Source organism: Podarcis liolepis (assembly GCF_965112155.1).
Source record: "Podarcis liolepis genome assembly, chromosome: 7".
Classification (NCBI taxonomy): domain Eukaryota; kingdom Metazoa; phylum Chordata; class Lepidosauria; order Squamata; family Lacertidae; genus Podarcis; species Podarcis liolepis.
Genome location: NC_139561.1, coordinates 40,526,767 through 40,544,839, shown reverse-complemented (window position 1 = coordinate 40,544,839; position 18,073 = coordinate 40,526,767). Strand labels below are relative to the sequence as shown.

General features: G+C 42.3%; 1 protein-coding gene across 8 annotated transcripts in view; it reads left to right on the top strand.

The window, feature by feature from the left end:
- The window catches only part of FTO (FTO alpha-ketoglutarate dependent dioxygenase), a 270,050-nt gene that overhangs the window by 237,976 nt on the left and 14,001 nt on the right, over positions 1-18,073 (top strand). The gene's annotated exons all lie outside the window — the stretch shown is intronic.

Here is an 18,073-nt window from a genome sequence, read left to right as displayed (position 1 = left end):
GCAGATGGGGCCCAAGTCATGCTTAGGATAGACCAAGTGAAATCAATAGGACGTTAGTTGACCTTGTTAATGTAGAGAGCCAGTGTGGTGTAGTGGTCAAGCAGTGTTTTTCAAACTTGGTCCCCAGCTGTTGTTGGACCACAACTTTCATCATGCCTGACACTGATCCTGCTAGCTAGGGACCTGGGAGACAAGGGTTCAAATCCCCAAGCAGCTTGCCGGGTGACTCTGGGCAAGTCAGTGTCTCTCAGCCAAAGTTACGTTGCAGAGTGGTTCTGAGGGCAAAACCAGGCACGCCACCTCAAGCTTCTTGGAGGAAAGGTGGGATATCAATGCAATAATAATGTTTGGAAATTGTTCGTATAAACATAACTTAAGGCCAAATCGCTTGAACTTTGTAAGAAGCATGGGCAGGTGGGGTATGCAAACATTTGGCAATTTGCTTCAGCCAAAAGGTTAACAGGAAGATTGAAGCCTATAAAAACAGAAAAAATACTTGGATGCTATCTGGTTTTGTTTTTATTATATGCACTAACAGATCCAGCCATACTATAATCCCTCCATCAACTCTTATGGAGACCTGTGGGGAGACTCGTTAAGTTAAGCTGCTGGACTTCATAGTAAGCGATATTACAACATATGTACAGTGATTCTGTTTTATGCTGGTGCTTGTTATTTGTATGTTTAGAAAGTATTTGAATAAAAATATTCATTAAAAAAAACTTTAAGCCCCGGGAAGGTGGGCCATTATTACAAATGCTCGTATTGTATCAGTGGCACCAGGGATGGAAGGGTGTGGCAAGAGAACAGTATCATCTTTAATGCTGGCAAGTCAATTCATGGACAAGACGTCACTTGAACCAGCCGTTTTCCTGGTTCACGGCCTGGTCTCTTTGCCATTATGCCGCGCTAGCTCTGTGTTAGCACTGAATATGTCATCTGAATTCCCAGCCAAGCTGTTTTCTTGATGAAAAAAGAAGTTGTGGGGGGTGGCAGGAGCGAGCGAGCGAGGGATGGAGGGAGGGAGAGAGAGGAAGGAAGGTGCAAGTTTCAGCTTAGCAGTCTGCCGATAAACTTGACTTCCCATCAAGTCCAGTCACAAGGGCACGGGGGTTATTTCAGCTAATCAAGTTGCTTGCGAGAGCTGTTACGGGGTAACCAGTGAGGCCCAGTGGTTTCCCAGGTGACCTTGGGGCCGTAATGCACTGCTCAAGACTGCTTTCCCCGTTAATAGCGTTTTGAACAGGCAGATGATGTCCTTTGATTTAGTATGACCTTCTCAGTTTACACAATTCCAAGACGCCTTAAAGAGGCAACTGAGAACACGGCACGGCCAAGGCTTTCTTTCACCTACAGAGCTTCTCTCTCTCATTCTCTCTCTTTGTGCAAGTCTTACCTTGAGAAATGTGACTGGGCGGGGGTGCATCTTAATATTTGTATACTGCAGTTCATTTCAGATCATTGGCACTGTCTACTGATTTGGGGGCATGTTGTTACTGATAGGATTAAAGCAAGCCATCCACATTGGTGAAGACTTCTCTTATTTGTTTATTGAACAGAAATTGTATGCCATTGAGTTGTAGAAACCTCAAAGCGCCTTACATAAAAATATAAAATATACATTGAAATATGTTTAAAACAAATTGACCAAAAAAAATCACTATATAGGTAAAACCAGCAGTTAAAACATAGATTTTGTGTGCACACACATAGACACACACACACACACACACACACACAAATGCTGGTGAACTACATATCTGAGTAGAGTTGCTTTAACAAACAAAAAATTAGCAGGCGCTGAAAACAGGAGAGTGAAGGCACTTGCCTGTTGTCAGTGGGCAAGGAGTTCCAAAATAAAGGTGCTGCCACACTAAAATATAGAGTTTTTACCAATATGGAATGGGCTTTGTGTAGCGTTTGTGGAAGCGCTAGTTCCACAGATCAGATTACAGGGAAGAATGATTAGTTTTTATTATGCTTTCTACATTATGTTTATTACATAGCATCCCATCCTGGAATTTAATTTAATTTAATGAAGAGTTGGCTGGAAGTGCCTCAAATAAAGAAATGGAAGTTATGCAAATTTAATCAATTGATTGATTAATTGACCCTGAAGAATCAACTAAGATTTCTTTAATTGGGTGACAGCCCTAATTGTAGCTGCTGCTGCTGCTACTCCTGCCATTCAAACAAAAGCAACCATGGCTTTGCCTTGCTGATATTTGTTTCTGTCTCTGGAAAATGTAACCTGTGCATCCACACCAGACCCTCAGGTACGCGAGTGCACAGCAGTTGATTAAAGCACAGATGGGAAGGAAATATTGATCCTCCTCCTGATCCATCCAAGCCTCTTAGCACATAGTGAAGGCCTTTACTAATTAGAAAAACACCTCCGTTCATGCGATTAGCTTTAAACCTCTGCTAAGGCAGCGGCAGCGTCCAGAGGAAGTTAAGTAGAATCCTTTTGTGTTTTGCTGAATAGGCTGGTTGTACCGGGGCTCGTGGTAGATAATGTTAAGTAGGATTTCTGAATTATTGCATGTAAAGTCTCAAAAGCAGCTTTGTGCCAGAAGGAGGTTTCTGCCAATGTACACTTGGCGTGATGGAGATATGTTTTGTACAGATAAGCCGCCCAATATAAGTTGAGTGACTCTGAGTGCATTGCGGTGGAGCTCCGATACCTGTGACGGCTTTCCTTCATGCTTTTCTGGGCCTGAGGTTTCCCATCGCTGTCTGAAACCCTTTAGCTAGGCATGCCTAAAGCACTGCCTTTCTCTGCCCCACAGTTTGTCCCAACCCATGGAGGAGGATGAGACGGTCTATGGCTTCTAGCCATGGTGGATGTGCTCTGCCTCTACTGTTGGAGGCAGAACACCTCTGAATACCAGTTGCTGGCAATCACCTATTGGGAAAGTGCTGTTGCATTCAGGTCCTGTTTGCAGGCTTCCCATAAGCATCTGGTTGGCCACTGTGAGAACAGGATGCTGGACTAGATGGGGCCTTGGTCTGAGCCAGTAGGGTTCTTCTTATGTTGGTTTGTTAACCCCTTACACCTGCAGCAGGGGTGGCACAAATGACACTTGTTATGGGGATGCTTTAATGGAAGCAGAAGGCACTTGCAGTCATCTTCATTCCGGTGTTCTTCCATAGCTCTGCAACATAGTGTCAAAACTGTAGCAAGACACTGGGGTCTAGCCATGTTCTTGAGTAGCAATGGCCATGACTATTTAGCTCAATGAACGACACACTCCTGCTTATAGCCTTAGTGTGTCAAATCTCTCATGCACGTTAAGAGAAATCAGAGTCAGAATGAGAGGTGTTACAGAATCTCTCTTACAGATTCTCTGAGGCTGCTCCAGAACTCTGAACCTCTTTCAGAAACACTAGAAGGTATTTATAAATTGGTGGTTGAATTCAGCCAGTAGACTTCAAGATAATTTCTCCTAGATTTTATTTACTGCATTTATGAATTTCTTTTGGCCAACATTTAATATGGACACGCAGCAATGTGTGACATCAAGTGTTTGAATCTTGCTCCAGCATCATCATGTATTGTGCGAGGCCCACATGGGTTATATCAGTATATGAGTGGACTGCAAACAAGAAGATATGGATGGCATGAACAGGTTGTATATGCGTATGGATGCACACTCACCTGAGAACATAACTGAATCAGTCCATTGTTCCATCTAGCTCAGTGATGCTAAATAAACTCAGATTTCTGGGGTTTCAGACAAGGGGTTTCCTGGAGATGGCAGGGATTGAATCTGAGACCTCCTGCATGCAAAGCAGATGGTCTCCCATTGAGCTATGGCCCTTCTCATAAATAAATATTTTATATGTAGTGTATGGATATCTGGAAGCCCAAGACTCGCTCCCAAGCACTGTCACATATAGAACATGTTGAAATATATTGTGACTGATTCCATTATCCAATTTAACTGGCTGTTCTCTGGATGTATTAACAGAACATTTGCTCTGGAAGGGGATGAAACCGAAAGTATAAGCACTCATTCACAGTTCATTCATAAATACTAACAAAGGATCAGCCTAAGCCACTTTGTTTACGCCTGGGGTTCTACCTACTTTATTCTCATTAGGTTATGCCCTGTGCCAATGATTCCATCCAGCAAGGAATTTTAGAACCAGGCACGCCATCAATTGAAAAGCAATTTTGTCATTTCAATCCAGGCAAGGGCAATTTTAAGAACAACACCCAAGTTTACTCTGAAGGTCATTTCAATCTTCCATAGATCTCGGGATATTACATTACCTCTTCGTTCTCTCTCCCACCCCCTCTCTACGAATCCTCAGCATTAGACATAAATTGAAGGTTTGAAGTGTCTGTAGACAGACATCAGACGAGCTCTGGTGTAAAGGAAGACTTTGCCATTATTTGTTCTTTACCATCCTAAAGTGAAATAGAAGAAAGCTTCAAAGGCCTTTGTAGTGGAATGGCTCAGAGCCAGTGCTGTATATAGGAATCCATAAAACAAGTGGTTAGATTTCCCCCTGAAGAGTCTAGAGTGGCACTCTATGGAGGCAGTGCCTGGAATTCCAACCAAATGGATCTTCATCCTGTAATATGTGGGTATGTGGGCTTATTGAACTAAATATGGCAATTGTCCCACCATAGTGACTTGTGGTGAATGACTCAGTTGTCATACGCTGCTCATACGCTACTAGGCCAGATTCAAGGTTCTTATATTAATTTACAAGGCCATTAGCAACGTGGGTCCAGGGTACCTCAAGGACCCCTTAATCCTTTATATCCCTGCCTAATCACTGAAGTCTTCAGGGAATCACGCTTAGTGTTCCCTCATGTCTCAGATGTGTGGCTTGTATCCACCCAAAAGCCCGGTTTTGTAGGCCCAGTTTTGTGGAGCTCCCTTCCAGTTGTGGTTAGACAGGTCCCTTCACTACTGAATCTCTGGTGCCTACTGACTGTTTTTTTATTCCAGCATTTTAATTGAATTCTGATTTTATAGTTTTAACTCATTTTTAGTCTGATTTAATGATGCCTCTTGTATGCCTCTCAGTGACTATTCTAATTAAGCAGTATATAGATTGTCCAAATAATAATTCATTAGCCATTGCACACTTAGGCTTTTATGCGAAACGGGGTCTTCTCCCAGAATCAAATGTGTTGGTTTTCTGAAACCAAATTAATGTAATTTAACATATTTTGTGGAGCATATGCTTTGAATCCAGAAGGTCCCATGTTCAATCCCCAGCATCTCTAGGGAGGGTTGGGCGAGATCCTGAAACCCTGGAGTGTCACTGCCAGTCAGTGTAGACAATACTGAGCTAGGTAGACCAATGGTGTGACTCAGTAAAAGACAGCTTCCTGTATTCCTATGCAGAGCTTGAATTCTTCCACTGAGACATCCCCCCACCCCATGACTAGTGGACAGTATTTACAACGTATGCATCTGCTTTCCATTTCTTCATTTTATGACCAAGCAGCAAGCATCTCAGATCTCAGCTATGATCATAGGTAATCAGGGACATTAATTTACAGCATTTGCTGTATAGTAAACTCTGTATTTGGGGGATTTTAAATTCCCTAGACCTCCTGCTTTCCAGTGTTTCACTAGTGCAATGTGAATTTCATTTTTCATTTTATTTTTAAGGCAAACCAATATAAATTGCTTTCTCGTAGAAAAGAAGAAGAGGAGAAGATTAGCTCCTTAAGTCTTCTGCTCCTTTCTGCTCGCTGGCCTTGGAAAATTCCCCACATGCTTTTAAAAATGTCCAAATGCTTTGACCATAACACAGGAATGGCAAGACACCAGTCCTCAAGCCACGGATGGGCTACAGTGTGTCATGAAAATCAACAGGATGGAAATCCACATTTCCTCCCGGTTAGCCAAACTGCAACATTAAAGAAGCAAGAGATGACATATGGAGGAAAGGAAAAACGACAAAGCCCTTGTTGGATCAAACCAAAAGTCCATCTAGTCCAACATCCTGTTTCCCAGAGTGGACAACCAGATGCTAAAATGAAGTTAGCACATGCTTAGACTTCCTTTTGGGATGAGGACTGCAGGCTCGGCAGAAGTGTTTTTTTGGAAACTTTATGAGCGTTTGTGAAAGGTTGTCCAGAAACCCCATTCTCTCTGATCTGAGCTCTTAGGGCAACTGATCTACCTTCTACACATTTTTCAGGTCTTACAAAATATACTCAAAATTGGAATCACCCTGACCAACTATGTCATACCCAATTCCTCTTAGCATGACTATTGTGCAAACAATGAGCATGCAAGAGATAGTGGTGGCAAGCCCCTTTCTAATCTCCATGCATTCTCTCAACAGTGTAACTGTTTGATATCTAACCTGTGTACAAACAGTATACATAGTTGGAGACCTTGCTATTTGCAGGCCCCCCAGCTCCACACACAGGACCTATTCTCATCCAATTTGTGTTTGTAGGATTGTACAGATGATCAAATGAATCATCTGGCGAAGTCTTCAGGAAGTTCTCAATGCTCGTAGAGCAGAGGATCATGAGTGGAACACATGCTTAGTATGTAGAAGATCCCAAGTTCAGTCTGGCACCTGAAGTTAAATGATCAAATAGGTGATAGGGAAAACTCATCTCTGTCTGAGACCCTAGAGCAGGGGTCAGCAACCTTTTCAGCCATGGGCCGGTCCACCGTCCCTCAGACCATGTGGTGGGCCGGACTATATTTTGGGAAAAAAATATGATCGAATTCCTATGCCCAACAAATAACCCAGAGATGCATTTTAAATAAAAGCACACATTCTACTCATGTAAAAACACGCTGATTCCCGGACTGTCCGCAGGCTGGATTGAGAAGGCGATTGGGCTGCATCCGGCCCCCAGGCCTTAGGCTGCCTACCCCTGCCCTAGAGAATCATTGCCTGGCAGAGCTGACAATACTGGATTAAGGGTCTGACTTAGTCTAAGGCAAGGCATGAGGAATCTGTGGCCTCCAGAAGTTATTGGATTATAGCTTCCATCATCCCTGACCATTGACTGTGCTGGCTAGGACTGATGGAAGCTGGAGTCCAACAACATCTGCAGGGCCACGGGTTCCCCATCCCCGGTCTAAAGCAACATCATGCATTCATCTCCAGATTCCAAGAACCATCTCCTCTGCTGTGTTTTTCTTTCCACTTCTCTTCCTTCTCCTTTGTTTTCCATTATAGCCTGTGAATCAAAGGAAGGTCTCTGGACCAATGTAAATACAGCTCTAGTAAAATAACTTGGGCAAGTTCATAGCTCCCTTGCTGCTCTTGCGTCACTGCTTTTGGCTGCCGGTGCAAAAAATAGAAATCCTAACATTGTCCAGGCTATCTTCATGACCTAGAGGAAGAGAAATGTTGGTGATGATTGAAAAAACAAACAAAGCATTGGTCCTGAATGTTAGGCTCTCTCAGCCTTAACCTTATCTGTATTTCTGGAAGTAATGTCCAGGCTGATAATACAAAGAGATTGGAAACACATTTTGAAAGTGCATAAAGCCAATAATTGGGGCAATGGAAACTGCTCATGCCTTATACTCTGTGTATAGCATGCCTTTTGTTTCCCTATGCAATCTAAGGAGACATCAGCACCAAGGTTCGTAGGGTTAGGAGACAACAAGTCCAGCTATTTGTGTCTGCTAGAACAACTATTTCTTCTTGTGCAATGGAACCTCCTCTCCCTCTCCTATCCCAACACGCATGCCCACGGACGCATACACAAACACACATGCTCCTCAGATCTGCGCTGGAGACTTGAAGGACCCCACACTCCGGAACAGATTTAGGGGGCATGTGAGGAGAAGAGAGGGAGGGGAAGGTCCATTGCAGATCCACAAGGTCATGCACTACCAAAAGCACTTAGATGGATATCACCATGTCCCATTTTTCCATTTACCCCAATGTCTTCAAGTTTGAGTTTGGACATGCCATGCTTAATCACAATATGACAATGCCTTTACTAGGTCCAGCCAAAATGTTACAAAGTGGCAAGAAAGCTGTTAATCACAGGAACAGTTATGCAGATTTGAGTGGATTTCAGGACGCGAGGATGTGCCTTGTCTCTTGGGATAAAGCAAAAATAATGACAGTTCCCCCATTTTTGAAAATGTAACATCTAGCACCTAACTCATCTGTCTCCAGCCCTAACCAAAACACACAGGTCTCTTGCAAGGCAGAAGTGAAGAAAAACATGGTTGTTTTTATATTAGCAGGGCTAATTGAGATTAATTTTATCCTGGTGTACTAGGTACAAAGTCAATAGAAGACAACACAGTATAAATCCTTAATGCTCTATTCTCTCCTGATTCTTGGTGTTCCAGTTGGAGGGTGGCGGGGTAGGCATTGGTGCTAAAATTCAAAGCTCACAAAATACCAACCAATTCTAAGGTTAATACAGCAGTAGCCAGGGTTGCCATCAGCACCTGGCGTCCTTGGGCTGTTGCCAGGACCCTAGTGCCCCCAGTTGATGCTGATACTGAGGTAGCCTTTAAAACTGTTGCTTTCTTTAGCCTACCACTCTGAGCAGTGCCAGGCAGTAGGAACAAGCCACCCTTTTAGTTTTCCATAGTGCCCTTGACTTCCCACCCATCATGGTGGGAAATGAGTATTTTTAAATAAAATAAAAATCAGAATTAAACCTGTTTCTCAATAAGTGCTTCTTTTTTTGGAGGGGGGGGTGTAATAGATCTAGATTGCATGTGGACTACATAGTAGTACCTAGTCTCCATTTATTCTAGAATAAAAGGATGTGTGTATACAACTAATGTCTATAACCTCAGTTTGTAATTGTAGATGTGCCTCACTTCTCTTTGCCTCTTATGACATCTACATGTTTGTTTGTTTGTTTGTTTGTTTGTTTGTTTGTTTGTTTGTTTGTTTGTTTCAATGAGTTATCTCAAACTTAATTACAATCATCTCTTAAGTGGTGCACAATAAAAATAAAAATCAGTTAAAACCACAAAACCAGAATTCAGTTAAAATGCTGAATGAACCTTATACTATATAAAAACATCAACACCTCACATTGAATAGAAGTGATCTATAGAAAGGGCTTTGTGACTTGGAAACAGAGACAATGTATTTACTTTTGCAACCCAAGAAAATCTTCCATAAAAACAATTAAAAAGGGAGGAGGGAATGCTCTATTGAGTGCTCTATTGACCTGAGGTGATGATTGCAGGCCTTCTATCAGGGCATCTAGTTGGCCACTGTGAGAACAGAGTAGTAGTAGTAGTAGTAGTAGTAGTAGTAGTAGTAGAATGCTAGGTGGGCCTTTGGCCTGATTCAGGAGGGTTCTCTGTGTGTTCTTATATTCTCCTTATGCATTTGAGGTTGGGATCACGTGCTGAGATACGTTTTATTGCATCATGCAACATGGATGACTTGCATGTGGCCATCCAGATGTTGTTGGACTCCCAGTCCCATCAGCTCTAGCCAGTGTGGACAATGGACAGGAGTGATGAGAGTTGTAGTCAGACAAAAACCTGGAGAGCCCCAGGTTGGTCATCTGCGATACAAGAGTCATACGGCTTAAGAGTGGAGAAGGATTTGCTGCACAGCCCTCTGGTCAGATGCGAGAACCTTCTTGTGGGAATCCAGAACTGTGTTGCCAAAAATATATGCGTAATTTATTAAACCTTCAGAGTGGTGAGACAAGAGTCTGTATATCTATGTGGAGGTGTGCACATGCATATGTATCATGATCCCCTCATGCATTCCAAATGTATTCTTTCAACTTGCATGATTGTAAAACTCTGTGAACAGAAACAGCCCGGAGGCCTGCGTAGGGTCTGCAATGTAAAGTTTGCAGTTTATATTGAACAGAAGACTTCATGTATCTGCAAATGCTGCGGTATTTAGCAATGTTGGTCAATTGGAATTCTACTACCCTCTCACCCCAGACCCCCAGTAAACCAAGGTCTATCATTTGATTCCTTGCTTTGTGGATCACCCAGAAAAAGAAACAGGCAGATGTGAAATGCAAGCAAGACCATGCTGGCATTCTTACATGGGAGGGATAGACATTCTGCTGCCTGAGGTGATCCCCGTCCCTGTTCCATGTACAGATTCTGACCAGACTAGCAGTTGGATCTGACTTCAATGGGACAACATCCTGCACCATATCTTGAGGGCAGCAGGAAAGCATAGGGGCCCTGAACAGACCAACTTAAGTGACTCAGGGGAAATGGCTGGGGGCTGGCATTTGCTGCTTGAGGCAGGTGCCATACTCTCTCTAATGGTGGGGCTGGCCCTGATGAGAGATATATAATATAATAATAATTTATTACTTATACCCCACCCATCTGGCTGGGCCTCCCCAGTCACTCTGGGCGGCTTCCAACCAGATATTAAAAACACAATAAAATATCAAACATGAAAAACTTCCCTAAACAGGGCTGCCTTCAGATGTCTTCTAAAAGTCAGGTAGTTGTTTATTTCCTTGACATCTGGTGGGAAGGCGTTCCACAGGGTGGGCACCATTACCGAGTTATAAAGAAATATCCACACCCATCACCCAATGAGAGCCACAGGCCTGCATGCAATTCAAAACCCCTTGTAAGCTAGGCCTCATCAGCGCGATACATTATTTAAAGCAGTACCATACCACTTTAGATAGTCATGGCTTCCCCCAATGAATCCTGGCAAGTGTAGTTTGTCAATGGTGCTTTAGACCAGGCATGGCCAAATTTGGCCCTCCAGCTGTTTTGGGACTATCATCCCTGACCACTGGTCCTGTTAGCTAGGGATGATGAGAGTTGTAGTCCCAAAACAGCTGGAGGGCCAAGTTTGGCCATGCCTGCTTTAGACCATGCTCTATAGATGGGAAGGTGGGGTACAGATGCTTTAAATAAGAACATATCCACATACATTTTTCACCTTGAATTCGTTTTCAATTTTACTGGCTTTAAACCTCATTCAGGGAGAGTTCACAGTCCCAAACAATAGATACTGAAGTTATATACTCACCTGAGACAGTTCAGGGGCTCCATTTTACGTTTGTGGCAGTCTCTGAACACTGCTAGAGGTGAAAGGGGGGGAGACTGAGTGGAATCAAGCTCATAAGCTTTGTAGTGTGTGTCTTGGTGTGCTTAGAAGAGTTTCCTGGGACAAATTGGAAAGTGGTTTTGTTTGATATCATTGCCACATATTAACATTCATATTATAGAGAAGGAAAAGCATAAATTTAAATCAATGGCAGCACAGCAGTCCATTTCCCCCTTATGGCAGAGTCACCGTTGCAACCGATGTGTTTTGTTTTCATTGTTGCTCTGGAAGAACACTGCATCCATTCTAGTGAGTCGTGAGGAAAGTTATTTTATCCTCCTTTGAAATCGTATCTCTTTTGTCGGGCGCATTTCTGAAGTTGTTCTACAGCTTTTGTGCAATGGAGCTGTGGAATTCAACACGACCATACCCTGCAGCTTATAACTGGGCCACCTCAGACATGATACATATAATCACCCAAGCCATTTGACCTCTATATTGTTACACGCAGTCAGGTAGGAGCAAAGTGAGTTTCAGGTGACCCTATCATGTGACCAAGATCAGAGGTCACGAAGTCCTAACTGTTTAGTTGTCAAGGTAGCTCATTCATCACCACTGTTATGTAACTGACATACTGACAAATAGTCCTGGGGTATAAAATTGTTCTCTGCTACTTGAGGACCCTAAACCTTAATTGGCTGCCATAAATTTCCACATGTTAACAGTTAGTTTGAGCAGACAATTGGCTATAGGAAAGAGGAAAGATGAAAATTAGGTATATCATTATTTGTCATATGCTTAATGCCACAATGGACAACACCTACCCCTTTCTTTCTTCCAACATATGGTATCATGTTAACTATTTTTATTGTTCAGACTCTTTGTACACCTTAAAAATATATAACCCAAGTTTAATGTGGCTGACAAGAATAAAAGACTTGCAAACATCTCTGTTACACTGAAGGGTCAACTCCCTAATTTTTAAGGCAAATCTTCAGTTGCTTTGAATCTTCCCTATCCCTGCTTTTGATTTGTGATGATGTCTCTTGTAAGAATCTAAAGAGATGTCTGAAATAGTACCCTCTCCATTCTCTCTCTGAGAGGGGTGCAAACTATGCAAGGCCAGCTTATTAGATACAATTGCCCTGCCTAGGAATGTCATAGAATTATGAAGAAAACAGAAACGGAAGCAGAAATTGCCAGTGTTTGCTTTCTTGTCCAATGTCTGGAATGGAAATCAATCCAGCAAATACAATCAGTATTTGCTGCTGCTGTTGCATTCAGACATTTGATGCATTCAATCATCAAATTATATATAATTTATTATATCCCCGCTGCCGCCATTTGCAACAACTTTAACAGTGTTTTTTTTCTTTTAAAAAATGCTTAGGGGTACTCTCATTTTGACTCAAAAAATCACCACTTTATAGTTCAAATCAGGGAAAATAAATACAGTAAATGGACAAAAGTACAAAGATGCACAAAATGTTTCGGGGTATGAGTACCCCCAGAAAAAAAGCACTGCTTGGAACTATAGTTTGTTAAGGTTGCTAAAAGTTGTTATGAACTCACAAAGATACAGTTTAACAACCAATCCCTCTTCCCAGGGAACTCTAGAAATTGCAGCTGGGAATTAGGAATATGGGTCTCCCCCTCCCAGCACCCTTAAAGTAAAGTGACCCCTGACCATTAGGTCCAGCCGTGGCCAACTCTGGGGTTGCGGCGCTCATCTCGCTTTATTGGCCGAGGGAGCCGGCGTACAGCTTCCGGGTCATGTGGCCAGCATGACTAAGCCACTTCTGGTGAACCAGAGCAGCGCACGGAAACGCCATTTACCTTCCCGCCTGAGTGGTATCTATTTATATACTTGTACTTTGATGTGCTTTCAAACTGCTAGGTGGGCAGGAGCAGGGACTGAGCAATGGGAGCTCACCCCATTGTGGGTATTCAAACCACCGACCTTCTGATCGGCAAGTCCTAGGCTCTGTGGTTTAACCCACAGCGCCACCGCTGCAATTCCAAGGATGCTTCTGGAGAAGCCATGACCATTAAAGCAGTATGATACATACTGAACATACAGTGAACATACAGTGCAAGTGTAGCCTAGTTAGAAACCTCTGTTAATTCAGATGGTCTACATGGTGGGCCAAAGTGAGACAATAGCCAAAAAGCAGAGGTCTAAAAGCTTACATAAACTATTTGTTAACAGGAATACAAAAAGATGAAGAAAAAAGCCCACCCTACTGCTTCTCCCCCTTACGAGCTGCAAATCTTAGCTAGGGAGAAGGGGGGTAGGGAAGAAGGGAGAATAATGTTTTAAAATAAATGGTTAGCACATTAGTATAAAACCTATTGATTAAAAACACCAAGCATAATGTTAGTCTTTTAGTCTCTTGAGTGATGCAATCCCGAAATAAATTTATCCCTTTGACTCTTACATTAACCTTTTATTGACTGCTTGCATACCCATAATTAACACACACTTTAGCTAAAGTGGTTAATTTTAGCATTGTGACCAGTGTCTCCTAATGTAGTTGACACCCTAATCATCTAAATGTAAGTAAAGCCACAGGGGAAGGAACCAGCTGTCTCCTCCAGATTCCAGGAGAAGTCACCATTTTAGACCAGTTCCATCCACGCAACAAAAATGGTAGGATCCTGGAGTGATAAGAGTGGACTGAACCAGTTTGGACTGGAGGGGAGAGGAATCCATTTCTCCCACTGTGTATACCCCTCTGGAAGAAGGAAAAACTGAGCATATTAGTGAGGAAGGTTCTAGCTGAGCCAACTACTTGTGGAGCAAGATTTTTAATTGGGTTTTGATACAGGAAACCATTTTTAAAAACTGGTTCTTCCCCCAACCCAGACCCGCCAGTCAGTGTAGACAATACTGAGCTAAATGAACTAATGGTCTGTCTCAGTATGTGGCAACTTTCTATGTTCCTCCCCCTGATTTAGCTGCTACAGAGCAGGAGCAGTGGTTGGGCCCTTGGCAATGACAACCCTAGCATTTAAGATAGACCAACAGTGGGAAGTGGCTATTGCCCTGTGGACTTCCTAGCTGTGAAAGCCTCCCAGAGTGTCTGGGGCAACCCAGTCAGATCAGTGGGGTACATTATTATTATTATTATTATTGATTCTTTTAATGTTTGGGTGCAGTCTCATTCGATGTGACCTCTAACTGTTGGGTAGGTCAGTATATTATGCATATTTTGGAGATGTGGGAAGTTAAGGCTCAGAAAGAGTGCCTTTGCCCTAAGACGACCTGGTGAATTAGGTACTTCTAAGTGAATGGCCTCTACATTCCAGAAGATTGGTATAGTAATGTGTAGAAAAGCAACTGAAAGTCTTCACCAAGAGCTAGGGCAGGTAACCTCTGGCCTTCCAGGTGTTGTTGGACTATAACTCCCACCCATCCCAGCCAGCATGGTCAATGGTTAGCGATGATGGGAGTTGTAGACCAGCAACTTCTGAACGGACAGAGGTTCCCCACCCTTGACCCACAGCACCCAGCAAATGGCACATTCATATTTTTCTAACCAAGAGAGAACACAAAGCAAGTTCCTAGTCTGAGATTATACAGTATTACCTCTGGTTGCGAACAATATCCGTTCCGGAGGCCTGTTCACAACATGAAAAGAGCACAACCCGCAGCGGCGCATCTGCACATGCGCAGGTTGTGATTCGCCGTTTCTGCACATGCGCGTGACATCATTTTGCACTTCTGCACAAGTGCAAGCGGTGTAACCCAGAAGTAACCCTTTCCAGTACTTCTGGGTCGCTGCGGGACGTAACCTGAAAGAACGTAACCTGAAGTGGACGTAACATGAGGTATGACTGTAATCAGCTTCAGTCTTCTCTGCTTAATAACTGAGTTCTTTCTCTGCCATTTTGTTGGAAGGGAAATATCTCCAGCAGTGGGCTCCGGAATCGCTTAGGAACCATTGAGAGCCCTCCTCACTAAACCGTGTTTCCTCAACAACTGTTTTGAGGCGGCCCGCCCAACAAATCTACTGTTCTTCCACACGGTGCAGCTTATCAATGCAAACAGTTTAATATTTATGCTAAGAGGATTGTCAAAAGTAGCTTGTGCTCCTTTAATTCTTGTTTTAAATAAATAATGAGAACATTTGAACACATTACTCTTCTCAGAGGGCCCGAGGTCGGTTAATCTTATTATTTATGAAGTGATGTGCTACATAATAGTGCTTAGTGCATGTTAACAGATGCTATTATCACAGGCCGATGTGGGGAGCTGAAGATATATAGGAACGTTACGTGTTAATACTGTCCTTGTGCTGTAATGTACGATGGATTGAGTGTGGGAGGAGGCTGGAGCCGCAATTAACCGCATACCAACATGGGTGTAAAGTTGACGTATGTTTTCTCTTGGGGATTCTCCTGCCATCAATAATTCCCAAGAGGAAGATGACCTCTTTTCTTTGGTGTGGGTTTTTCCCCCATTCTTTCCCCAGAGAGGGTCAGGGTAGGGAAGTGGCCAGAGAGTCGTGTGTGTTAATCATTGTAGAAACCACTGGAAGCATTAATTGGTTAATTGTTGAGATGAGTCGGTTATCTCCCCCATTGCAAATGCAAAGATGTGGCAGTTGACCTATGTTTTATTTGTCACTACCCTCCTTCCCTCCCCGCAGCAAGAGAAAAAAAAGTTCTATTTGGCTTGCCTGATTCAGGAATTGTCTTTTAAGAAGGAGATACTTTATCCATATTCTCCCCGTGCTGTTTTCACTGGATGTTCTTCGTTGTTTAACATTTTCAGTGCTTTTCTTGAATTTTCTTAATCTCTTATGCATAAAGAAATGCCAAACCCTTACCGGTCTTTTTCCTTTTCCAAACTCACTTGCTTTTCTGAGCATTCTCCTAGCCTCCTGCTTGCTTAAATGCCTCTGGTGCCTTATGTACAATTAACGGTCAACGATATATTGTGACATTCTCATTCACTGAATGAGCTTTGCCACTTTAGTCTAGTGCGTCTTAAAGATGCATTAGAATAAAGTGGCAGAGCATGTGAAATTTAGCAGCCATGAATGTGCTTCAATTAATACCTCTATTCAAAGGGAAGTGGAAATTAAATTTTCTGTACGTTTGAAATGTAGAAAATTTCATAAACCGAAGATCCATCCCTGCATTGCATAGAATGGTAGAGGAGTAGGGAACCGCCTCAGCTTTGCTCTTTTTATGTTCACTTATAAAACCATTTCTGTCTTGCCTTTTGTGGATGTTCTTAATTGTTTAAAATTTAAAACACAACTATTTTATATTTAATTTTATTGTTTTACCGCTCTGATGTTTACTGTCCAGGGCTCTTTTGGGAGGATGGTTGAGATAGAAATTGAATAAGCAACAAAACAGTAATAATGGGCAGCATCTAAACAAATAGTTCTGCAAGCGCTTTTGGCTGTTCAATGGAACTCCCTCTCCTCTCTCTCTATGCGTCTCTTGCTTTAACTCCTTAAACAACTTGGGGGCAGGTTACCAGAAGGACCACCTCTTCCCCTATGTAGCTCTACCTGGACCTCTAGAGCATCTTAAGAGGCTGTAGCTCAATGGTAAAGCATCTGCCTTGCATGCTGAAGGTTCCAGGTTCGATCCCTGGGACAGACTCTTACCTGGAGACCTGGAAAGCTACTGCCAGCTAGATGAACCAGTGGTCTGACTCAGAATACAGCAGCTTCCAATGCTCTACAGGTGCCCCCGCCGAGTGAGGTATTGGCAGATGACTCCTGGAGAAAGGGCCTTTGTAATGACGGCACTCTGGCTGTGCATTGCTTTCCGAAGAGATGCTCACCTGGTGCAAACTATGAGGTCGCCAGGCAAATATCTTTTCATTTCCCCATGTTTCTTAGATCTTGTAAATTGCTGTTTAAATCTGCCATTTTCTTTTTTTATGGTGGGTTGTTGTATTTTAATATTTCATGTTTTAGCACCCCCTCCCCACGACAGTATTATTATTGGGCAGCATTTGAACGTGATAAATAAAATAGATGGATAAAAGACGATACTTTCATTTACAGGTATTTAGTTCCATTGGTTTTTACTGTAGCTCAGCCTATTTAACATGATGCATTGATCACTTGGTCAATTTTCTCTCAGTCATAAAATATCTTCTTGCATGTGCCAGTCACTTACGTTATATTAAATTGCTGCATAGCTACTTTTAAAAACTTAAAACCACAAATGAGCTACTAAAATAGTTCCTTTTTGTGATATTTAGTTTTCTTTTACCTTTTTGTTGTTGTTGTTGTTTTGGGTTTGGTTTTTTTTTTTTTTTTTGGCTGATTATATTATAATAATACTTGCCTCTCTTCGGCTTTCACTCCTTTATAAACATTAGCTAATTAACCAGCATCTGGCAAATTAAAACAAACAACCCACACAAAACCCCCTGAAACCGAAAACACTGAATTGCTACAAATTTACTAATGCAAGACCAATAAGTGGCAGTCTTTATTACAAAGTAATCTTACAAGATGTGTTGGTTTACTACTCGTAAAATTTCTCTGTGCCGGACTGCAGTTTTAGCTGCTTATTATAATTAGACTTCACTACTATTGATGAGGAATCCATTTAATAAGAAACACTGTAATTCAAAGGGTTTCTCTGGGGACCTAGCAAACGCTAACCTCTTAATTTAATTTTGTTGAAGTTTTGCCCATCTATTCATCAGCAGAAATTGTTATTAACCTTCATTTGCATCTATCTTTCAACAGCAACTCTCCTCCTCGTTACTTTTCCCCAAACCTGATGGATTTGTAACTCTCAGATTTGCAAACCACATTCTGCAATATTGTTTAATCTGTGCTGTGACCTTAAATGCAGTAAATTTGGTTTAATCTCTCCCAATAATCTAGTAGTATCACAGAAATCCACACACAATGGCATAGACTGCTGACTGACTTCAAATAAGACTGGAGAGATAATGAAAAAATAATTCCCCTTTCGAAAGGTGCGCTAACTGCGTTTTCTTTGTGATGGGCTTTCTCAAATATTCCTCTAGGAAATTATTTATTTTTTAAAGAAAAACTTGCATAAAGGCAGAAAAGATCCTGTGACTTCACTGGTTAATAGTCCTTTAGTG